The 26,922-nt window shown below is 35.0% G+C and overlaps 1 protein-coding gene across 1 annotated transcript in view; it reads right to left on the bottom strand.

The window, feature by feature from the left end:
* Positions 1-26,922, bottom strand: part of LOC118737719 — a gene marked incomplete in the record, with an annotated part of 336,238 nt that overhangs the window by 76,528 nt on the left and 232,788 nt on the right. The window contains 1 exon segment of the mRNA XM_036468426.1: positions 23,127-23,475.

Genomic DNA, 26,922 nt, shown 5'->3' with positions numbered 1-26,922 from the left:
ATTGTAATGGTAATGGTAAAAGTAATGTAATTGATAATAGTTATTATAATGGTAATGCCATAGGTAACGCGATTGCAATGGTAATGTCAGTGGTAATGATAATGCTAGTGGAAATTGTACTGGGTTAAATAATAGCAGCGGTAAAGAACATGAAAACGGTAGTGGTAATGGTAATGATACCAAAAGTTATAACCGTTACGGTCTCTGATTTTAACCGATTTTCCTGACGGGATATCTTTGAAAGGGCATTTTCGTGCACTGTTTATATCACTAAAGCATTTGCATTGGTGATTCTTTGCGTTCAATTTTTTATAACTTTGAAAAAAAAAATATAGCAGATCTCGTAGAAAGCAAAACTCGATACCTTAAAATAAAAAAAAGTGCATTGCAGGAAACCGATGGCATTCAGATGTTTTCACTTTTAAACTCTGATATTTTCTTTTCGAATTTTCAGGATTCCCTTCGGAGTTTTTCAAAGATTCTCTCGAAGTTTTTTTTCGAAACTGCCATACCTAAATAAAAAAAGTTTAACGCTACACAAAATATGCAAATAACAGGAATAATGCGAAAAAGGAAAATGGACTCGACCTGTGTACCGATTACAGTCTGCAGTCCTAGCTTCTCAGCGAAAGCAAATGCGGTATCCCTGACAAGGATTGAAAATAATAGTTATTTTCAAAATTTCAATTCATAAAATCAATCGGAAAGAATTTGTCTATTTAACATTTGTGATGCTTGTTTATAAATATAACCCATTTTCGTTTCTAAGAACTCGCTACTGAGTGCCACTATGAGATAAGCAACTTCAAAAAGAAAAATCTTAAGTGGATGGGGGACAAGAAATATGAATTAATTTCAGGGTTCAAACAATTGAAGGGCGTTTTGCTATTTAAATTGAAAACTATGCGAAGCATGACAAAGTGGCCTGCAACCACAAACCGCTTAAGACAGTACGTATAGAATGCGCACTTTACTACGTGCAGTAGGATGAGTGACAAATCAACGACCGCATCGAGAGTCTGTTCGAGTATTTGCGTGGGACGATCGAAGTGATTAGGAGAACGAAAGGAGTGAGTGTATCTATATTAAAGTTAAAGGGAAAAATGCCTACCGATTGATTGAGTAAGTTTTGAGAAATGTAAAGTAGCTGTTGAGTATGTTAGGGCGACGTAAAGTGCACTTTGAGTATCTGGTAAGTGGAATCAAAGGTTTTTCAGAATGTTCTACCACCCGTCGCTGGCAGCCATAAACAAAGCAAATATTTCAACAACGCATTTGCTACGCTAGACAAAATATTCGCTTCAAATTGTGAAAAAAAATGTAGCACTGAAGCTCTCACTCTGCGTTTAAATTTAATTTTCCTCCTCACTTTGTGTACAGCACTATTTTGTGGCAGCTACAAAACCACAAAAGTAAAACAGTCAAAATACTTGGAAATAGATTTACCAAATATTTGAAACTTAAATGGAAGCATAGTCCGAACTTTGCGAAAGCGTTACGAAAAAGACCCATCAGATTAGGATATAGCAAAACAAGCGAAGAGCATAGCACACTGGCAGCCAGCGAGTGCACGAGGCATGGATGCAGATCACTCATACGTACTGTACGCCCGAAAAGCGCAAACGCAACCATACATACATAAATGTGAATGGCATAACGGCAGCAAGCGCGGGCGTATGGGGCGTGTCGACCATTTCCGTTTATTATGGTAAGTGCAAGTTACACATGATCGCACACAGAGCGTTCGTTTTCATAACGCTCACAATAGCCAGCGGGCGGTCACTGCACCACCCGGGGCTAAGGTTACAAGTGGCAAGAAAAAAAAAAAAACAAAAAAAACACAAATCAAGAGGAAAAAGAAATTATAATCTGCTATGAGCATTTTAAATTTTCAAAAACGCCAACAGCGAAAGAATAAAAAATTCACCAAAAACTTTTTAATACTTCAGCCACAGAGTTTCATGTAAGTTTCGTTCTCCCCGCAAACTAGTTTCCTTTTACGCCACCACTTTTCATGCACGCACCTAACTTAACAGTTTTCCATCATAGAGAATTTTTGGAGAATCGAAACTAAGCAAAGATCGAAACGAAGTGCAAACAAACTTTTGTACAAAAGTCGCAAAGACAAAAGAAAAAAAGAAACCATACTGTGGAATTGAAAAAAAAAATTAAATAAAATTAAGAACTAAACTAAAGCTAAACGAACTGCTTTTGTAGAAACTTAGTTCACAGTGAAATATGAAATAAAAGTTGTTTGCAAAGAGAAAGCACACACAAAAAGGAGTAAGCAAAGAAAAATTTGGAAACACTAGAAGCCGCATGAGGCAGAGTGCAGCCGGACAAAGAGTTGCAGGAGGAATTAGAGCGGATGACAGCTTAGAATTGGAGTGAGTGGCAGCGCAGCGGTGAGGAATGAGGTTGATGGTTGGGGGGAATAAGTAGTTGGAAGTGCTATTGTGGCTGAGGGTAGGAATGAAAATAGTGAATGAATGTTGCAAGTGGTTGCAGTCAGTTTAGGGTTGGCTTAAGTACGTAGACGGCTAAGGTAGGTTGGAGGTCCAGAAGTAATGTGCTCCAACTAGCGACAATGGGCAGAAAGCTAGCAATTGTGGTGAAAAATTTCAATGACTATTGCGCAGCGAGTAGTTAATTTTCCAGTTTCAAGACACGAGATAAAGACTGAGACAAATCAAATTATTCGCTAAAAAAAGGCGATATGTTTCGAAAGCTAACGTTGTGCTTGACAGAAGGAGAGGTACTGCAGCGGAGCCACTTCGACATATTCGGTTTATCGGTTAACTGTAGACTCCAGGCGTTCACCATGAAAAGCGGCTCGTTATACATAGAGCCCCTCGCCTTTAGGTTTCGCAACACTAATATCATTTAAGTAAATCTGACGTTTTCATCGTTTGACTCGAAATTTTTTTTAGCATTAATGTGCTTTACAGAACGAGCACTCTTTGCGCTGTTATGTACTTCAATGTTTCAAGTAGACAAAAAAAAATTATTCAAAAAAACATTTGTCGTTATATGATTTTTTACAACTTACGACGGGCCTAACATAAAACAGTGAATCGATGAACTCAATTGGTATAACTTCGCTCACCGATGCACATTAGACAGAGTTTCTAATGTCTGGTTTTTACCCCAGAAAACAAGCGTGCAGGACGGATAATAAAATATCGTCATGTGGCATATAGCGAGATTATAAGGTATATCTGGACATTCCCAAACCTACCCTACATACAATGTTTTATTAACATTTGGCCGTTGATTCGAAATTATTGTCAAAAAAGGCTAGCACATATTTTTGCGGACAAACGCTGCAAAAATAGCTCTAAAAACTAAATAATTGATAACTTTGATATATACATGTATGTATGTACGCACTTGACACAAACGTTTTTTCTTTAGGAGGAAGCCTTTTAAAAATAATTCCCATAAGGCTGGAAATTGGTACGAGTGTTGAAAATACCTTTATAAATGAAATTTGAAATCTCTATTGATCTCACGTCTTCAAAAAAATTTATTCAAGGTCAAACTTCAGATAAATCAAATTTTGCATTTTTTAGCAAAATGGTAAGGTTTATCATAAAATAGGTGAGGCAAAAGTGTAGATTAAGCAATTATTTATAAAAACGGTTGTAACATTTTTCTTTCTAAGAATTACCATTTCTGAAAATAATTTTTCCTAGTTCCATAGAATCTGTTTTGGTAAGTTTTGATTTTAAAATTTTAGCAAATGTCATTTTATAGAATTTATGAAGTTTGAAATGAAAAACGTGGGAGTCATGTGATAGACATGAATTGATATGGAAAGTAATATAAGTATGTATATACACATACCCAATATCGATTTTTTTACAGACGATTAAATCGTTCGCTTAAAATCGGTCTCAAATTTGTACTTGCCCTGTAGAAATTTTAGGTCTATGTTATCTATATAAGTATATAATACGCGAAGGTATTTTTTGTTCAGGAAAAAAGATCTGCACAATTCTCTCGATTTTCCAAAATGGGATGGCAAATTAAAGCGTTTGGCCTGTAGATATGCAAACTGGTTTTAGTTTTTCTGAAACAGTTGCCATCTGTTAAAAAACTGCATTCAAATAATTTAATAATCAATGACATCAGATGCACACCGTTCGTTCGATTTTCAAACGTGAGGTATCATATTAAAGGGATTGAGCTGTTGATGGGCGGCTAGGTTTTATTTTTTCCACAAGGAGATGCCACCTGTTAAAAAATTGTATTCAAACGATTTAATAAGTTAAATCAATTATTACTTTATGGGTATCAATCGTCATAGTTTATTTCATAACTTCATGTACAGGGGTTGCCACCTGTTTCAAAAATCAAATTCAATATGAATTAAAGGAATTAGGCAATTGAAATATGTATCACCCCAAGGGTGCCAGACGAAGGAGATTTAAGACGATTTCTGTTTGAAAATAGTTTGGAAGAGGGCTGCTACCTGATTTAGAAGCCGAATAGAATGTTAAGAACCCGTGATATAGCTTGAACATTAGATTTTTTTTGAGGTTCTGAGGAGAGTTGCGAGCTGTAGAAAAAATTAAATTCAAACTATTTAATATGTTAATTGAATTAATAGAAGATGAGAATCAATTGAAATGGGTTCGAAAAAGATTTATTTTTGCACTCTATTTAGGATACTTTCCACGTGGTTAGAATATCAAATTCTTGAATTCAATAATTAATGGAATTTCGCTTCACAATATCAGACGGAAGAGGTTTAAAAAGATTTTAAAAAGTTTTAGTAATTTTAAAGAGTGTTGCCATCTGTTTTAAAAGTCCAACTTATTTAACTTATACACAAGACAAATTAGATATTAAAATATGAGTGTAAACTGAAAGGCTTTAAGAATTTTAGCTTGAAAATATATTTTTATTAGGGTTACCACCAAAAAATACTACCTTTACAATCTACAAATCGTTAGTATAGTAGGGACAGGGTGTATCTTGCATCGTCGCTGAAATGACAACTACCTAAAATGTTTCATTGTATAAAATGATTTGGGGACTTATTATTCGATAAAATGCATCATAGTCAATCAAAAAGTGAATTTTGGACTTTTAGTTAGTTACGGATTTTTGTATTTCAGCGAGACGCTGAGGGCTGAGCAGCCGCGCAGAAAGTATTCCACTGTCCCCTTGAGCCCGGGTTCTCGCAATGGCGAAAGAATTTATTGAGCTGCAAGCCAGTCTTTCGGCAGGTACCACAATCGGTATCTGCCCAGTGCAGACTTCCGTAAATTTGTAGGTATTATCTTTGCTTATTCCCAGAAAGTCCCTGACTTTAGGCGGCTAAAATGACACCCAGAACTGTAGAGTAATCCTGTATACGATCCTGTATGGTTCCACCTGTGCCTTGTCTTTGAGTCTTGATCTCCCTGAACAAGGTATCCATGTCCACCACGTGGAATACGTTCAGTGCAGAGCTGCGCCTCGCTTCGCCCGCTGTCTCCTTTCCGTGAATGCCCCTATTTTGTATTGATCAGAAAGTTAGGCCAGCCCTCCTTTGGAGCCACCCACTATCTGGGAAAATATACACCTGCGAGCTCGTGTATGTATTCTCTTTAATGTACCTTACTGCCTCCTTAAATGCAAACTTTTCAACTTGGAAAACGCTTGCATGGTCTGGTAGGGAGAAAGATAGCTTAACGGTGAAGACCGTTAAGCTTATCCATACCCAACCTTTAGTCCATTCACTGCGGCTTGGGAATTTCCTGCTTAACCCAGGCTTTCTTTACGATTGAAAAAAGTGTTCAGCAGTTCGGGTGAGCGTAAAAAAAAGTATGTAAACTACGCTGAAGATTATCTTCAAAACCAATAAAACTATTTTACCGAATTTTTTTTCCTTAGGTATTCTAATGACGGTTTAGTGAGCCTCGTACCAATAATGGTTTCTTTTACTTGCCTCGGCTGATCCCATCAGCTTCTTTGGTGTAAAGCCTTAATATGGATGGAATAATAGGAATAATATTGACTATTGAGCGCACTTACATACAACCTACAACATATGAATTCGCATTGAAAAAAGTATACTTCGAAAACTTTAATTTTAAAAACTTTCCTCTCAACACCCCAAGTAGGTATGTCGTCCATCTTGCATATCTGCATCTGTTCGCCCATTTCGTACATGGAAAGTGCATTTGCCCCTCGTTGCGATAAATCACAAAGTGGAAAGTTGAATTGCACATCACAAGCAAGCAAGCAATTCAAGACTCGATACCTCGGAAAGGATTCACGCTGTCCAACGAACTGCACGAAATGTGTAATTTACGCCAAAAAATTGCTAGTGTGTTTGTGTGTGTGTGTGTGTGTGTGTGCTGTGAATACACGCTCTACGCTTTGACCAATGTTGACCGCAGACCGAGATTGAGCGGCAGTTAGACGGCTTGGCATTGCCAGCGTTCAAGTGAAAGCACAAAAAACGCTTTTTAACTAACTGACTTACACACACATCTACAAGTATTCACATACATACATACATATGTAAGTACGTACATATGTACACAATATTTGTTTGCCTGAAAACACCGCCATATATACACCCCGTGTCAAAATTATATGCGCACCACGTACTGACAAATTTTTAACAATAATTTATTTTATAATTTTATTCTTTAACAAAAGCCGTATAAACCAAGGGTTAGATATTTTGTACAATATTAAAAAAAAAACGCTAAAAATACAATAAATCTCAGCTGCTTCAAACTTGTACTTTTTTATACAAAAATAAAATGGGCTACACGACTGCATCATTAACATCTATGCATCTAGATAATTTATTTAAAAAAACAAGAATTTTTTTAGGAAAAATTTTCGAACTTTTTTTTAATACAGCACTTGGAATTTACGTTTTACCATTCTATCTAGGAAATCTAATTAAAAAACTAAAATTTTTTACGAATCGCACTTGGACGTTTTTTGTTAAAGAAAAAACTATATTTTTATAAAAAAATTTATCAGTAGGTATGCAGTTTTGCAGCCCATTAAATTCTAGTAAAAGAATGCAAGACCCGAATTAGCCAAACGTCGCGTTGATTTTTGAGAATTTTTTTTTGTTGAAGGTGTTTTGCATTATGGAAGAGACTGCGTGAAAAAAATTGCCAAAAATCAACGGTAATTCCTAGCTACTTAAAACTTGCACTTTATTATAATAAATTGATTGGGCTACAAATCTGCATACTCAAAAATATTCTAAAAAATTTGATTAAAAAGTTGAAAATTTTCATAAAAATTTGCTGAGTTTTCGTGAGTTTTGCACAAAGTTTAGGAATTATATTTTTATGTTTTTTTGTTGGAGAATGAATCATATTTTTATACGAAATTAGCGGAAAAATATTAGAATGAAAACTGTTGCATATATATAATGCGAAAATTTTGCTGTGCCAATACTTTGGTCCGGCAGTGTATGTGTTTACATATGATTCGTTTGCTGGCGCATGCAGCCACTTCAGCTGTCAGCGCTGCCACAAAGACAATGCGCCGCCGACATTTATGAAAATAAAAACTTCCTCTAGCAGTTCGTCTTTCACCGTCGCATTTAGATAAAACTGGACAGAAATTTATTGCAAACAAAATTTGTTTGCTCTCGCCCTGATCACTCGAGTACGCGTATGTGTACGTATGTGCTTTCATCTTTTCTGATTTATTTTTAGTTTTTTTCGTTGCGTTCTGCTAAAATTCTGCTGCGTCAAGATAAAGAAGTTTTTCGTTAGTGACTGCGGTTCTTGTGTAGAAAATGTGGACGCTTGCCCTTCTCTGCATGTCGGTTATCACTGCATCGATGACGTTAGCAAAGTTTTATGTTATAATAAATTTGTTTGGGGCGAAGAGTTCATTGGCTGGCAAGAAAAATGCGATTTTTTTTGGGGGGCTGAAAGTTACCATTTTAATGGATTAGTTAGTACCAGAAAACGAAGTGTCCGAGTTTCGGAACTTTTTATTGTTGTATAAAATGTGATTATTTAAAATTCATTGCGTTAAGGATATTTTAACTTAGAAAATCCTGAGTAGTAAATAAGTAATAATGTAATTTACTGAATATTCCAAGCGTTAGTCATTCTCTAAGCATCCTTAATGTTCGCAAAATGTAAACCAAAATTTGTTTTGATTACGATTTCCGAAGTCGAGTTAGAATCTAAATATGAAAGTAATGTTATGCGATAAATGTATATTTTTTTCAAATGATTTTGCTATTTTTATATACATATGTACATTAGAGTGAATTACTCCCCATACAAAAAAAAAACATTGGTACTGGTTGTTCACACAAGTGGAATAAAAATTTTGTTTTAATAATATGCTTTTGATTTCGAAATCATAAAAAAATTGATGTACAGTCTCCGTAAAACTTAAGAGCTAGCAGAAGACTTTTGGAAAGTACACAACGAAGATGCTAGTAAATTCATCGAAAGTATCTATAAGCGCAAAACTTTGTATGATTAGAAAATTTTTGCTTAAACATTCTAGAAAATTCTGCTAGAAAATTTCTGCTTAAACATTCTAAAAGTTTTGACACTCTTTTTGCTCTTGTTAATTATATGCCATTTAAGTGAACAGCAAAGTACCAGCTGCAAACTAATACACACATATGTAATGTTTGTAGGTAAATATGTTGTGGCGCAAACCTATTTTTCCTAGTAGACACAATGCAATTTCTTCTGCTGCATGTAAAATCTTCCATTACATATCATATGAGCTCATCTCTGGCATGCGGCACGCGATATGGCGACTGGCATCAATAGAAGCAAGAAACACCAACGCCAATCTACCAGCTGCCACATGAGAAAGCAATAAAAATATCAGGTGAAAAGTAAGATAATAGATAATTTTGATACTTTAAGTGCATGCTGCATATTCGTGCATGTGGCAAGTTGCTGCTTACAGGTGTAACACTAAACTTCGATAGAACATTCAGTTAGACATAACGAGATAAACGTATATAGTTATGTACATGTGGGCGGTATCATGTTCATTTTCCAAAATTCCATAATAATGTTACTTCTTTCCAAGGGATTGTTGTTAGCATAAATTTTGAGTAAATTAGCTTCCTTAATTTTCGAAATTTCGAAGTTTCAAGCATTTCTGTAATTTACCGTTATATGGAAAGTGGGCCTAATTTTAGTGCGATGTTAGTAATGTTTAACGTTTTGCTTTAAAGTGGCAAGCACAATAACCACATCGAGTTCGGTACAAATTTGAACGAATGGCTATACCCATTTAGCAAAATTTTATCATAAACGTATTTCTTGCTAGAGAATTATTGCAAACAAAATTTTGAATAAATTAGCTTCATTCTCTAAAATACCGGGACTACTAGTTACTAAAATATTGCAGTTTTCGTGTTTCTGAAAAATACCGTTATAGGGAGGTAGGCGTGGTTATTCTCCGATTTTGCCCATTTTCAAAACCATCCATTCTACGCTAAAAAGAAATTCACATGCCAAGTTTCGTTAAGATATCTCAATTTTTACTCGAGTTATCATGTGTACAGACGGACAGACGGACGGACTGGCGGACAGTCATCGCTTTATCGATTTATTTTTTCATTCTGAGATCATTTGCCTATATCTATATCGATCCGTTTTGGCTGTTATAAACAACCGTTATGTGAACCAAGTTATAATACCCTTGTGGAAAGGTGCGCTCGGCTATCAAAATACTTTGTAGATATACCCACGCAAAATTCCGAATTCGTGTACGAAAAAATTACCACGAAATACTATAAACGTACACACTTTTTCATCTACAAGTTTAACACTTGCAATACTTAGTTATCACTTTGTCACAACAATTGCATATAAAAACAATCTGCGACGATGTCATGGGACAAGACTTAGCTTTCGTGAATAAAAAGCATATGAAATAGGCATGATGGGCGCCACTGTACCGTAGTCAGAATATGTAGAGCAACAGGAGCAAAATAACATGACCGCAATGAAAAATCATTGAACTCCCTGAGAGGCTTACAGCAGGCGACACTTGGCGTTCGACGTTGATGACAAAAACCCATCGCATGTCTGTGTGTTTTTACTTTTGCTCGCGTGAAACTATCAGCTGCGGCACATCGGTGGTCTATGACTTGTATGTGTGCACGTAGCTGCTATCTCTTATCTGACTCTCTAACGTTTGCCTCTTGTGACCTATTAGTGTGCGGTTGCAAATAAACCATAGGGACTTGTTAAGCGTTTAATCAAATATTAATAACGATACCAGCAAACAACCTAACAACCTCACTCTCTCGATCTGCCGCCATCCGGTCTCGCTAGAATAGCTACATACTTATGTACATATATGTATGTAGATATGTATGGTTTTCTATTAATTCTTCCACAATCACAGATTGCTGTGGCATTTCGGGATGACATCCCAGTAGTGAACGACACTAAGGTCTAAATGGAAGAATTGTCTAGGTATTGGAAAGTTGAGTAATTTCTGCTCTTGGCAGCTTAAATGGTTTTACAAAAACAGTTTAACTCCAAAACGAATTATTTAAAAGTAATGGCGCCATTTCGTCGTCTCTGATTCATTCAAAAGCACTTCACGTTTCTGGCATTTCTCTGGGTTACCGCTGGGATTTTAATCTAAGAGGAACAGTTTCTAAAAACATGTTCTGATATCCGGCTATCGAATTTATTTTGAGTATATTTCGATATTTTAAAATTAACTCATTAAGCCAAAAATACGTACCGATCAGTCGGTTTTTTTACCATAATCTGGTTTCGATACAGTATTTTCAAACCTTATTCGAAGAGCGTCGGACTTTACTGTAGGTGTATGCATAGCATTGATGAAAAATAGTATATTGGTGAAAAATTAAAGTTTCCTCGACCGTTTTTTTTTAGAATTGAATTTTATTAAGAAGTCAACAATAACTAACTGAAAAATATAGAACTTATAAAAAAAGAATAAAAATGAAATAAATGAAAATTCTACTGGCCGTGGGACTCGATCCTGCGGCTCGTAAATCCCCAATACTCTCGTCTGTCAGGCCAAAATTATTAGTTATGCGCATTGTGTTTGCTACTTTATCTGCATAAGCATGCCCGTCTGTCTCGCGTTTTACATCCGGGTTGTGTGGACATGTATGTATGGGGTACATATGGATCTTCATGAATGCCCATGTGTAGAAAAGTGAATTTGCCTGAATGCTTTTGATGTCACCGTACATATGCCGCACTTGGCGCAACACCATCATGTCGGCGCGTCGTTCAGGTCTCCAGTGAATATATTACTAAATGTCGTCCTATTTGTTGCTGATATCTGTATTTTAAATGTTCTTTTCACGTTTTCAAATGCACTTTCGCTTGGTAAGTATTTGTACTTTGTGATGATAAAACCGATTCGACAGTCTAAATGGCGACAAAAAGTGATACCAGAAGGTGGACTGCGGGTAAGGGTGAGCAGTAAGGACGCATTTGCACTTACATACATACATACTTACATAGTTATGTATATATAAACTTGCTTATTGTCTTTGGATGCATGGGTGTGTGCAAATAATTTACTCACTTAATAATAAATATATTTGTGTGTATGTTAGTGTCAAACTCAAATGAAATAAGCCATAATTTATTCATGCTGATTTTATTTGACATTTGAATAATTTATTATAATATGTCGCATTGACTTAAATCATGTTTGCGCACATGAATAAATGAGATACTCTATTGACTTGTACAATTTTTTAAATACAATTTTGCTGTGGCTTCAGTGGATATATGTATGTATGTTGCAGTGCAGAGTAAAAATGAATCCAAAATGGGGGAACTGAAAATATGTAGTGAGCGGAAAGTAGACATTGTAGCATTTTGTATCATATAAAAGTTCTGAAATTTTTTTCGTATATCTTTTATATGAATGTATGTTTATAGTATATGTCTACATTAGGGTGTCGCTGTCATTTTTTTTTCTCGAAACTCGATACGCTTACCCTTTAAGTTCTTTCCTTTTGACGTAAATAACATGGATATATATGTATATGTATGAGCACATATATGAAGTTGTATTGCTGTGGGACCACGATATTATGAAGCTAACACTATACAAGTAATTGGCCGCCGGTCCTAAGTAATTTATGCGGCGTATTTTTGTACACCAGCGACCTGTAAGATGGAGATTATGAAGCTGCAGACCTCTCAAAATAAAACAAATAGATGCCTTCCCATTTCGTCTGAACACCAACACGTCATTGCTGTGCCTCAGTGCTACCAATCAGGGTGTAAATTTGTAAATATTTATGCTCACCAAGTAGTTCGGCTGCTAACAGAAAACACCCGAATAGGCAGTTGCTGGAAGTAGAGTCACTGTCTAGGCTCTCTAAGATCACATTGGACCAAGCATTGTATTGCAATCGGTGAAACTCTTACTTATTCACTATTGTTATTCTCCCCACACTACACTACACTACACTACACTACACTAACCAACAGTCATACTTTCGTCCACACTACACCAACTATCTCCTTACTAGCTGTCATTAAAAGCCACTCAGCTAACAGCCCTCTGCCAAAAATTAGTAAATGTACAAATAAAACTTTATTTATACGTAAGATCAAAAGAAAAAACTTAGAGATTATGCGTATCGAATTTCGCAGAAAAAAAATTGTTCCTTAGTTTCTGGTACACTCTAATGTACATATGTTAGAATTTTTAAGAAAAAATGCATCCTGTGGATTTTTTTTATACTAGCACTGAGCTTGCCGTGCATATATATAGATATCTTTAAAGGATTACTTAAATGCGTCAGCAAGCACCCTATACACATTGATTACCACTGATTACTTTACTAGCCACAATAACTAAAACGAAGCAATTAATTTGTCACATCGCAAAAACCACAAATGTCAACTTAGTGCGACTCGTTAACGATTTTCATTTTTAGTTATAAATAATAACTTCAATTTTAATTTTTATCTGATTAAGTAAGTGTCTCGCACACATCAACTTGGAAAAAATAAAACTAAAATTAAATATAAATTAAAGGGAAATTCAAAAATAACAGATAAGCGCGGATGAGAGATTTGTCAACGTTTTAATTTACACTAAATAATATACACCTATTTAAGTATGTAATCGTATTACGTACATACATACATACAATGTAAATGTGCATTTAATTGAAAATAGGCAATTATTAATGAGCGTTTTGATGTTATTTAATATTTATTATTTGTTTTTATTTCAAGGCTTTTTTTCGCCGGAGTACTAATTTGGCCATTTTAAGTTAATAGTTAAATAAGTTTTTTTGTTCTTGGCAACTAATTGATTCGCATAAACACCAATGAAATTTATTTGATTTTTTTATTGAGTGAAAAAGAAGAAAAAACGATTGGAAAAATAAAAAGGCAAAAAACTGGCAAATTTTTATTGCACGGGCATTGAATGAAAATTTGATTAATAAGCAAAAAAGTTTTTCTGCGGCAAATGTTAAAGCTAATTTTGATAGACTTATTTGTGCTCCTTACGAGTTCGTAAGTATATAGTTTCCATCATCAGCTCCAGATTCTGAGATAAACGGGATCAAGTCAAAAAATCGCGTTTTATGCAATATTTGAGAAGTTCTAGAGAATACAAAAATAGATGTTGATAGAAACTTCCACTTAGACTTAAATTAAAGCTTGAACATTCATCTAAAATCCCTGAAAACACCAGCTCTGCACCTTGAAACTAAGGTCATTCATTGAACAGCAAAATCTGGTTGTGGCACAATGATAATTTTTTTTTTCAAAGCACAATCTTACAGTATTATTTTATTGTTCAATAAATTACTATAAGTGATTATAAGGTCAAGGTACAGGGATGGCAGTCGAGAGTTCTAACTTTAATTTAAGCTTAAGTGGAGGTTCTTTCACATTTTGGTTCTTTGCTAGAGCTTCTCAAGTATTGCAAAAAAGCGATGGTAGCTGATGGAAAGTTTATACTTACGAATACGTAGTCAACACAAAAAGTTCTATCAAAAACGGCTTTAACATTTGCCGCACCAAAATCAGTGTTGTCATGTGTGATAAATAAAATAGTTTTAATTGTTTTTTGAGATCCTACGTATTATATCTATTATTTACAGGTGATGGTTACCAAAGCAAATGTAATGTGGAACTGCACGAGCCTGTTAATGACATACGACTGTGCTGACTGGGATATGTCTTTCATATGGGTAATGATCCCTTTGTGTGAAGATCTATAGACTCGACACCCGCCGGTGAACAACGACAATGTCAGGGCGCCTATGAACAATTGGACCAACGGCAGAAGTTTAGTAGTAAAAACGAAGAAAATTAAACACAGGCATACGCGGTTTTTCCATTTAAATTTGGGCCTTATAAGATATATGTATACATTAATTGGAGAGTTTTTCGGTAAGGTTATTTAGTATTTGCACAAAACCTCTATAAAAGATAACAAATACACTATGGTCTTATCCAGAAGCAGAACTTGGTGTTTGAACTAAATTTCTTACAGAAGCTTTCTCTGCCTAGTAGACTTGCTTGCAAGTTGTAGTAAAGTTAAACATTTAAGCAAAAGAGAACAAGATGTTTTGCATTTGAACAAATCCGTAAAGATTTATTAGGGAAAGTATGTAATTTGATTTTTTAGAAGTCTTCAAAAAAGGTGGAGGTTATCAATTTGTCGGATCTTTGGAACGCGTGAAACCGTTTTCGATATTTTTTTCATCGCAAAGTTGGCATTTTAAGTGGTTCTACCCGGATTTGGCACTATGGATCTTGAAGAAGCTAACGGTACTCCAAAATATTTATATAACCATTAAAAACTGTTGTATTTTTTGCTTAAAAATTACTTGTGCTCTTACGAAAAAATTCATTCAAGAACTAGCCCAGTAAATGTAGACTTTGTCAAAAAGTAATAATTGTAATAATTGAAAAAGGTGGAGCTGTTCCAAAACTAGATTACCTCGGTCTTTGCTTACTAGAACACTGTAGCGTTTTTCGTATCTTACGAAATGGCATATCACTATATGCACTTATATTCTGGCATACATCTGCTATTAAATATCTAAAATCCAACAGACTAACGTCCAAAATAGGAATATTCTTGCAAAGTATTTTCAAACTGCTGGCATCTAAGTGTTTCTTGCATGAGTACCTGGACAAAAGGACATTCTTGCGTCTGCATGTTGGCAAATAAAGTATCGAAATATTCTGTAAAGTTCTGTTCAGGAAGCGAACATACCTTTAACGTTCTGCAAACACAGCTTAAAAGCTGGACTCATCGGGCTAGGTGGAAGTTTAAATGTCTATAGGGAAATACATATCGCCAACTTGGAGTGCAAAGTCGCTAAATCCCATTTCTTTAATTTTACAGGAGAGGAAAAAAACTTCTTATGGCCATTTCCTTCAATTATTTCGCAAATCTTTGAATACAACATTTTGCGTGTTTAAAGAAAAGCAAAACTCCATACAAATAGGAAGGATTCGATCTTTATTAACTGATTTTTTATTATTTTGGTTTTGTCGGATTTTCGGTGCCTCTTTTAGACTTAGCAAATTATCCTTTAACTGAATGTAAACGAGAAAAAATAAAACAAGTACCTTAATCCTTTTCGAAACGATGCACTCTTAATAGCTCTTGCTTCCTATATCAAAATATGAGATTTTATAAAAATTGGACCTAGCAAATTTTCACTCTAAACTAGCGATATTTTCTTTTGTAAAAACTTTTAAGCAGTCCCCTTTTTCTTTTGCAAATTCACAAATTAATTATAAATGTATACCATTTACATAAACAATATTGTCCCTCAAATAATAATTGAATTATCAAACTGCTTGTTTCCTAATTTCTATTTAAAGCTGCTAATGCACATTAAATACAGCTGTATATACAAACATGGTTGGCAAGGTTATTTAATAGCGAAGCCCCAAAGGCGAGAAAGCAGGCAGCGGAGTTAAATCGACATGTGCAAATGCATGTGAATGCGCTTGTGTGACAACACTAGGCCGCAGGTTATGTAAATAAATCCAAATAGATAACAAAACATGTCAGTGAAGATTTCGCGGCACGCCTCATACGCCCTGCCCCGGCCCGCCCCGTTCTGCCCCGCCCCGGCAGCCATCAACCCACTCATTAGACACCATAACCGCAGCACTTCCCAAGTTCCCCTACAATGCAGTCAGTCACTTCGCAAGTATGTTATTACATGGAGTGAATGTTAACCGACTATTTATTTATCTAAGTATCTGTGTATGTTTGTTTAGCCACAGAACTGGCATCTATCTACATAAGTATCACTTTACTTAGCCAACACTTGTACGCTTATAATTTATGCCGCCTTTCCGGCTCGCATATTCCACCCATCTTTGCTTATTTCGTGTGGCTTATATAAAACCTATATATCTACTATATACGCACTATGTAATATATACACATATGAAAATGTATATATGTATGTATGTTGTAAATGGCATAAGCGCATTGTGGCCTTTATATGCTTGTACGTATATGTACGTACATACGTAACTGCTGAGTCGGAAATCCCTGACGTCTGGTAAGCCACGCATGTGGTATGTTAATCCGCCATTATTCGGGACTTGTGGTTGGAAAAGTTACAAAGCAAACGCGTGCCATAGATTTTGTGGTTGCTTTCGCGTACACCTTTTCCGATTTTTGGCAGCTTGCAGACTGCTGAGTGCTGCTAACGCAACACTTTTAAGCTTCATCAGCGATGCAGAGCAACGAACTTCGTTTTCGTTTGATTTGTGCGCTCGGAAGTAATTTTACAGTTTTATTCAAGTAATTAAATCAAGTGGAAAATCAAATGGCAAAGTTTTGTAAACTAATGAAAAATATGTATTCACTAACGAAGGCAGCATCATTTTCTGTATATCTCTGCCTTATGCCCATTTGGTTAGATGTTCTAGTATGGCGGGCTGTGATAAGTAGCACAACAGTGGGTAAATCCGATGCGAAACCAGCTTAGTTGCTGCTTTATTAAATATGTACACTCTAGCATGTACATAACTCTATATTATTGTATATAAGTATGTACATACAAATACGTATTATTGGCGTTTATAAATTTAAACAATTGTAAGTGAACACAAAGTAAAGTAAAGGAAAACTTTTATTTCATCCCAACTCTTATTGCCTTGTTTTTGAATTCCTCCAGGTGTAGTGCTGACTTTTTGGTGCGTCTGGTTGTGTTATTGACGCATGAAAAGCAACTGTCTGGCGTTTACTAAAATTTCATAACTTATCTAACTCAGTGAAGCATTTCGAGAAACTAATTACCAACTTCACGGCCGCTAAGTAAATTAAATCCAATGAGCACAAGTAACTTTTTAAAGCGGTTCTTTTCTTTGTATTCTATTAAAGAAGGATTCTAAAATTAGTAGATACATAATATACATTTATGCGTTTTATGAAATGAAGCACCCTAACGCATTTGTTTGTCTGCCTCAATGCGTTAAACTTAAAAATTACCTATCGGATTTTAGAACGGGTTTCACCAATGGACGGGCTTGAGGAAGGTGTATAAATTATTAAGGTTTTATATAAATTTATTGAAATATGTAGGGCAATAATAGTGGAACATGTGGCTGTCGACGCCAACTTTCTGTAGTAAACGATAAAATAAGTAAATAAAATATTTCGGAATTGGTGTCAAACGACTGTTGTTTGAGAAGGTTTTAATCCAACTTTGTTTTGAGCTTAAAAACAAAAAAAGTCGCCAGCTAAAAAAAAAGGATCAGTTCATAACCTTCATAGCTCGCACTACTAACTACTACACTTGTATATAAGTAAGCTAAATGAGACTTTTCAAACAGGTGGCAACCCTGCTAATTGTCGTTAAGAAATAAACAAATATATTGCGACGGATACTTATGTATTTCATATACCTATTTATTTTACAACAATTCCGTCAAAAAGCTATTCTCTGCATATCAGATACAAGCTACATAACCATTAAATGTTTACCAATTTCAAAAAAAAAATGTATCTATATCTTCGAAATTCTTTTAACGGTTTTCTGATCAAAAAGCACCTTATTCGATTTTTCAATTAGCTGAGAGAGAAAACAAAAGCTAAACGTAAATTAAAAGAATATTATAGATAAATTTATAGCTCCTTCCCTATTTAATATATAGAGCCTTGTATACGTAGGTATGCTTGTAGGTACGTGAATGCATATTTTGCAAATGTTTTTCAACCCATGGATATGGTAGACTTCGAGGTCTTTTTGCGTTCTTGAGGTTTTGACTTTTAAATGCTTTTCCTCATTAAAATCATAAAATTGAATGAGTAGCCCACACAATGAGATGAGTTGCATACACAAAATGAAAAAAATTACAGATTTATGGTAGCAAGAAAATTGGAAAATATTGCATTTCCAATTATTGAGCGCCGCAATTACGTTAAAATGGGTGAAATGAATGATTAACAACAGTCAGAAGAAGAGCATTAAAGGAAAGCGCAAACACATAAACCAATCTTCATATGTGAATATTCGCAGAGCTTCAGTTGCCTTTACAAGCGGCATTCTTCATTCAGTACATACATTCATACCTAAAAGCATATATATGTATAAATAAATGTACGTACATATATACGAAATGACGTCTGCATGTGCCAGTGGCGTTTAGAGGTGGAGAAATTCCGATGTTTGCTACCATCGATATTTTTGATGTTTTAAAGCAATACATCGATTTGAAATCGATTGTTGTGAAAAAATAAGGCGTTCAAAATGGAGCTTAAGTTGGTACCTTAAGTTAGTTGTAGCGTTTTTGACATACATATAACCCCTTAAAAATTATGTCAAAAGGCCGCGAGTAGCTTAAAGTGTGAACTTAATTTTGGCTATGAAATAAAATAAATCAAAAATGTATTTTGTGGATTTATTTCCTTCCATGCAGGTAATATATATGTATGCATTGCAAATTTGAACCATATCGGACCATAAAAATGGGTTTTTCAAACAACTCTAAACCTGCGCCATCTGGTGGATCAATTCGTCTTTCATATTACATTGTCATTGGATTTTGCGCTAATACAAGTAGATTATCCTCATTTCCGAGTTTAACTGCCTAATCTGTAATTAGAAAAAGATATTAGCCATACAAAATTCGTCGCTCGTTAATCTGTAATTATAAAATTATCTCAGATCAAACCGATAGCTTTTCGATGTCCAACTTATTTTGATTTTTGTTTAGAAAGAAGCTAATTTTATTTCATTTTACATGCGCAGAGGTGTACAAAAGAAACATCGATAGTCGCCATCAACCATCGATGTCTAACGAAAATGCAAAAACATCAATGCATCGATAGTGCCATCGATGTTTTCTTGTTTTTTCCACCTTTAAAGGCGATGTGGTGCCGGGAGTTTTTTATGCTGCACGCATCATAAATGAATTTTACGAGTAGCTTTTATCTTTACGACAATACACATATACATACATACAAACTTGTAGATTGATGTATGCGCGCATTTCAAAGTGACTTCAACTGCTATATGTAGAGTATGTAACCTAAATGTACAATATACATAGACATGTATGTACGTACAAACGAAGGTCGTACGATAAATCAAAGATAAATCAAAGTTCTCGACTTTCTTATTCGTCCAAAATCTTTTACCATTAAACACTTTTATTTTGATTTAGAAGAGTACGAAATATTAAGTGGGGTATAAATCGAAAAAAATTCTGCTTAGCATAGCTTTTCATAGCCCAAATTAAGCACTTGTCAGCTCAGAATGTCTTACTTTTAATTCTCTTCGAAATAAACGAGTTTGCCCGCTTTCCATTGCTACCAAACACGCGCTTAATGATAAGCTTGCTCTAAATTTGACAATAGTCAATAACATAGGAAAGCTGACAGTAGCAGTGTTAAGTTTAAGGTAGCGAAAAACAAAAAAAAACAAAGGTGCGGAGTTATCAAACTGCCCTCGTAATATAAACGCTTTCTTGCTACAACATTGCAGTTAACTCACACCTTTTTCGCTATAAAGTTAATGAGAACTGTTGACGGTAGGGAGAAAATACTTAAACATGTACATGTACATAGATATTTTTATCTTCATATAAAATGTCAGTTAAAGGCAAAATTGGCGCTTAACCTGAACAAGAGTTGGGTGTGTTTTTAATGCTTAAGCTATTGCCATATCAAGTACGCTGATGCCATCATTTAATAAAAAATCATAAATTTACGTTAACTGTAGTGGTCGACTGCCTGATATTTTCTCTCAAACTGAATTTCATAATGAGAAATTTGAGAGTTTAAACATGTTGGCTGCTGAGCGACCAGAAAAACTTGCCAGGTACATAATTTTGATATATCGCCAAGCTGATTGCGAAAAACAACAGCCACAGAGCCAGAATTAACAAAACGACAACTCGTATCTTGGCAATTATTTATTGCAAGATAGTGAAAATACATATTCTTAGTGTGCTAAATGAGAGAAACCACTGTGTTGTGGCAATGTTTTAAAATTAGAAGAAAATATTGTAAGTAAATTCCCTGACCTAAATGGTCCATTGTTGGAAATCTCGACAGATATCCTCAGTACCAAAATATACGTCTATTTACGTACATTGGTGCTGAAAAAATAACGAGTTTTATATCATAACCTTCATTTTGAAAGTCTACTTTGATAGGGGTTTGTGGGTTTATAAAACTTTCTTCCTAGCTGAGTCTTAAAAACAGCCAAAACCTAAATTTTTTCCTAACTTTGTTATTTTACACTCGACTGTAGTGATATAACCTTGAAAATATATATTTGAGCACAAAACATCTTTCAAGAATCTCATCGACTTAGAGTGTCTGCTAAGCTTATTAATAATAAATCACTTTCTACCGCACTAAACAGAAGTTTGCTCTTCATAAAATAAAACATTTTTGTAAAATTGTTTTAGTTAAATTTCAAAAATTCCTACATCGAGTGACCAACCTGTAGTCATTGAACGTGCTGTTCAATGTGTGATTCCAACATATTACTTACTTCAATTAAATTTTATATCCTTCTACTGTATATCACTATAAATATCATCTAAACTAATAGTAAATCCAATGCTAGGTTGCTTCAATCCGTTCATTCACTCAATTTAAACATTCATTCGATATTCTCACTTCATCATTAATTAAACAAAGTCATTCAAACACATATCACTCAAAAATTGTTTGAATACAAATGAAAATAGCTTTTAAAATGAAGGCGTACGAGTAAATTAAATAACAGAAACAGAATAGTAACCCTGCAGGGAATAGGGCAAGTTTGTAACTAAATTACCCAGCGGTCTAATAGTTGTAACTTTGTACTGATTTCCTTCGGCCGTAACTAACTAATTTTGAAGAGCGATGACCGCAAGAAAGTTAGAACTGGTTTTCTCTACATTAGGTCTCAACTAACTTTTAACTAACTACTTTAATACTGGAAAATTTAACTATTAAAAACAAAAAAGGAATTCCAAGATCACTCTTTAATAAATGACTATAACTTATCATCCGATCAAGGTGCAGGGACGTTATTTTCAGGGATTGTAGTCGAAAATCCCAGCCTTAATTTAATCCTTTAACCTTTTGTTTTATCTTCTAGAGCTTCTCAAATATTGCAAAAACGCGTTTTTTGCCTCTTTTTTCTCAACATCTGTAGCTGGTGGAAACTTTTTATTTACGGATTCTTAATCAGCACCAAAAAGTCTATCAAAAACAGCTTTAACCCTTGCCACCCCAAATTTGTTTTTCCATTTTTGTTAGGCTGTGTGATTGTTTTCTGCAGGGAACCTAAAATTTCTAAATGTTGAAATGTTGAGCCTGAAGAAGTAACTCATACGCCATGGCATGCCAGCAATTTAGACTGTCAGCCAAGTAGTTGTATTTCAAAATCAACGGCAAAACGCATGCGCGTGATTACTTGCCTGTCTGTCTAAGCTACTCGGTCGACAAACTTATGTTCACGCTATGTCACAATTTGAAATAGGGTTATAAATAACAAAAATAGACAAAAAGTCTAAACATCTAGTCTAAAATAACGTACAGTAAAAAAAATACGAGAAAAACTCTCTGGAGTTTTATTTAAATAAGTGTGACAATCACAAAGCGGAAGTAATTTCCTATTTATTTTTTTTTTACACTGTAACCAACTAAGAGATTTTATTTTTGTCGAGTCCACCAAAGTACGCCAGAGGAAGCCTTCCTCTTCTCTGTTACCAGCATCGTTTGAAGGCTGACATTATTATTGGTGTTAATACTGGTTCCTTCATAAGCTAAACGGTCCACTTTATCTACATTTAAATTGTCCATGTTAGCGGCTCCAAGAAGGCAATACTTTGATGTTTATTTGATGACAGGAAATACCTCGTCTTGTACTCGTTTACCACCAGACCCATTCGGATTGCTTTCTTATTGAATAAGACAGTACAGATTGTTTGTTTTTCTTCAGCCGAAAGGATGTAGTTTCCTGTTAAAAACTTTTTTAAGTCGCATAACTACCTGACCCGCACTGCTGACCCAAATTCCATTTAGACTTAAATATTCAATTTAATAACATGCACGTTTCACATCGCAGATGAAAATTAACAACATTTTATTTTAATTTTAATAAAGTGAAATGTCCAAAGTATTTTCATACACATTTTCAAGCAGGATTTTCCGCCAGAAATTTTCCTGATTCAGGTGGCGCAGTCTTAGCAGGCAATATATATTTTATATTTTAGGTGAAGTGTGCAAACGAATTTAATAAAACAAGCGCATTTCTTACTGTTTTTTTTTTGTAATACATTTTTGTTATTATTTCTTAAACTTACTAACTGAAAATGAAACAAAAAACTGACAAGTAAATGCTCCCAAAAATGTACATTACTTAATTCGGCGCTTAATTAGAAACGCGGCTGCAAAATATGTATTTGCACTGGTCGTATTGCTGACCTTAATACTGGTGTGTAGCGCCCAGCTTTTTTCAACACAAAATGAAGAAAATATACGAAATGCGCAAAATGAAAATCGGCATTTACACTTCGACAAATAGCCTCAAACCCCAACCCAGCAATGAAAACATAGCGCGCAACTTCAAATGCATATGGTAAAAATTGCAAAAATCAACAACAATTCGTAACATAACTGAAAGGTCTGCGAATAATTAAACTCACCTGTTGTCCGGAATGGAAAACGAGAGCAACGCTGTTTTCTTGTTTTCCTTTTTGCTTCTGCTGCTCTTCACACACGCGCACACAATTTCAAAACTCTAGTCCAACAAGCAATTGTGCAATTGTGGTCGTTGCTGCACTAGCACTGGCAGCTGTGCTCGAATAAGTTGGGGTGGCGGTGGGAACTTGTAATTGCGTACGTTTTGCACCGCTTTTTGTTAACGTTCTGTCCGCCCCTCGTTCTATCGTTTCGTTCGGTCGACTTCAAATTTACATCAACAGTTGATGCTTGGTATTCTTTGTTCTTGTTGGTTTGTTAATGGTTCACATAGCCTTTGCAACTGGACTGGAACTGTAATATACAAAATAAAAAGGCATAAATGCATACACCATATATGCTAGTATGGAAGTAGGTAAGCAAGACGCAATGCAATTTCATTTTTTTTTTTTTTTGCAGATACTTCATAAATGAGAAATCAGTGCAAAGTAGTTAACGAGCAAAGCTACCCTGCAGGAAGCGATGTTAGATTAAATGTTACCTTAATCTGTTTACACCAGGGCTGTCTATTTGTGGATATTCCTGCATTAGGTGTCAACTTATATAAAATATCAATAAGAAACAATTTACTTCATTTTTTAAGTTTCTTACAGGTGCAGTTATTTCATTTTTAATGTTAAATAATTATGCTGCCCATGATACAAAGAAGAAGGTAGTTTCAGTTTGAAATTTTTTGACATAAGCTGTGTTTATTTACGTTTATATTTTTCGTAAATTGCCCAATTGACTCTGCCACCTCAATAAGTTATTGTTTAGGAAAATCATATATGTTTTAGGAATTTTTATGCAATAAAAAATAGTAACACATAAGGTACATTTACTCGTTCCATCCTATCCGCACACCTGTATAATAATAAATGTGAATTGATTTAAAATTTCGTTCAAGTAGGGCAAAATAATTTATATATATCCGCGCGATCAAGAGATCGATGCAACCTACGATCTTTCGAATTTCTAGGCCAACTCTGCCTAAGTGGGATCGTAAAAGGTTGCAAACAATTGGCGCTCTACAAGTAAATACACAGAACGGCTCAAAGTGCCTTACCATAGATGCAAAAATTATGAAAAGGAGGAGATAGTTATCCATATTCTCTGTAACAGTCCGGCATTATCGAGGAGCAGATAGTGTTTTCTGAGGTTTCTTTTCATTAGTGACCTTGAAAAATTGGGAGATATAAGCCCTAGGTGTCTGACGTGTTTCGCAATGTATTTAAAATGGTTTAGCATATTTTTACTAAAAATCATATCTCCCAAAAAATATTTAGCTGCTACGGATTCAGCTCGATTGTACTGCAAAGTAGCAATTTTATTGTGAAAAAGTATGAAACAAAAAAAAAAAACATAATTTTTGCAAAATTTTATTCAAAAAAATTTGTCATAAACATAAAGAAAAATTTTTGAAAAATAAAACTCAATAATTTTACTATTAGATATATCTTGAAGTAGCAACAATTACTAACATTTGAGTGAAAAAATGGTTTACATCAATTATTTTTAGCAGAGTTATAACAATTTGATTTTTATCTAACATAAACAAAATAACTTATAAGTCGCGCAACAAGTTTTTTCGACAAAAAAAAATATGGTTCCCATTATTTGGACCAACAAAAAACATAACTCGAATAATGCCCATACCTGTTCGGTTGTCTTGAAATGGAAAGCATTTTTAGCGTTATCTGTATTGTTACATGAAATATTCGCACTTATTGCGAATTGCATTGGAACCAATTTTCCCATGAATTATATAGTAAAACAAAAACAACGTTTCTCGGTAACATAACATAACATAACATAACATAACATAACATAACATCAAAATGATTATACAAAATTTCGGTTTACATTTTATCTATTCTGGGCTGGAAAAATTATCCGTGAAGTCCAGAAAAAAGTATGTTCGAAGTAATTTTTGTATGAGAATATTAAAGAAGAAACATGCTAAAAGGATACAAACAGCCGATTATGTCTGCATGAGTTTACTACTTCCTTTAAGTTGGTTTTGTCATAGCTAAGTAAAGGTGAGATATTTATGGAAAACACGCAAAAAAGCTAGCTACACGTTTTTATTTTTTATTTTTGTCAATTGATAATTTTTCACTGCAGGGTACTTATATGTACATATTTATGTATGTGTCTATGTTTGGACTATCTGCTCACTTGCATGCGTTTTTCAGAGATTGTTCACCTTTTTTGCTCGGCTAATTAAGCGATAAGCCAGCAACAGAAGTAGTCACATTCAAATCTGTTTGTATGTACATTTGCAATATACATACATACATGGGAGGTGTGCTTCCTGCCATGCTAAATAGGCGTTGTTGAGTCTCTTAGTCATTCTTATCTCAGATTGTGAAACACACGAGGGTGCCTTAAGGAAGGCTTTTTATTTACTCTTGCACGTATACACTTACACAGTTTTGTTGTTGCTTAAATTGTGGCAAACATGTCGGGCACGTTGGGCGGTAATTGCCGGCTAAGTGTTCAGCTAGAAGGCAACCGTTTATGAATGAGATTGGTATGAAAAATGAAAAGTGAAATGCAGTGAAAAAATTACTGCTTTTAATGATTGTAATGACATCTGCAAATTTGTAGACTCTTTAAGTGATGTACGTAGTAGATATGACATGAATTATGCCTTATGGAGGTGGCATTTCTTGTGAACACCAGGAGGTGTTGGAGGAGAAGTTTGGCCCAACTCTACCATAATTTACGACAGGAAAGGGGGTAGTGCATTAAATTTTCAGTTAAATGCATATTTTCCTAACACCCTTTTCGTAGTGAAACTCGTGAATATTCTGCTTCTTGTTGATTGGCGCTGTATCCGCCTAAGCGATTTTGGTCGGTCCAACAAAGTACGCCAGCCGTTTGTCGACTACACTGATCTAAGCGATATTCCAGCTACTGCTAGCATCCAAACGTCTCTTCCTATAAGGGTGGAGTCAAATGAACTCTAAAGGAATCGAATGGATATCCTGCAAACACGTTCGGGGAAACCCTAGTATGGTAACGCCGTACAACGAAGAGCCTTCAACCCAGTAATTAATAAGATAGTAAACTTTGTAAAAATAAACCTGGCCATAAGGACGTTTAAGCCCTACAAATCTCCGGGGCCAGCGATATATTCACCGCAACGCTTTCAAATGGTACAAACAAAATTATTAAAAAAATTATAAAAATCTTTAGGTATTTCTCTATCATAGGTATCTATCGTAGGTGTAATGGAAATGTGTTTTGCATCAAAGGGTATTGCCTTCTGTTCATTCATGGATATTGACAATCCATGGGAGTGGCACCCTCCAATAGAGATGCAAAATGTTTACCCAGAGGACAATCGCAGGGAACCTAGAAGCAGAGTAACTCAGCAATAAAAGGTTGTCCACAGGAGGAGGTGTTATCTCAACCATTGTGGTCTATACTGGCTGATGAACTAGTTCAAGTCCTTAATGCGAACGGATGTCAAAACGCAGGCAACTCTGATGATTCATCAATTGTCATCAACAGCGGCCATGAAAGGCCCTTTAGGGACTTGATGCAGGACGACATAAACATAACTTAGAATTGGTATAGGAAGGAAAACTACAGTCATCCCTTTCACTACAAAAAGGATGCTATGCTTTCCAGATCTAAACATAAATGGTCTAAACATAAAAGTCAAATTTCTAGGCATAACCCTAGATAGAAAACTAATTTGAGAGTCACATCTCAACTCTATTATCAACAAAGCTACAACATATTTGTTTACCT

The sequence above is a fragment of the Rhagoletis pomonella genome, unplaced genomic scaffold, assembly GCF_013731165.1.
Source record: "Rhagoletis pomonella isolate Grant_MI unplaced genomic scaffold, Rhpom_1.0 Rhpom_scaffold_00004, whole genome shotgun sequence".
NCBI lineage: Eukaryota > Metazoa > Arthropoda > Insecta > Diptera > Tephritidae > Rhagoletis > Rhagoletis pomonella.
Note: the sequence above shows the minus strand (reverse complement) of the source record. Positions and strands in the feature narration are given on the sequence as shown.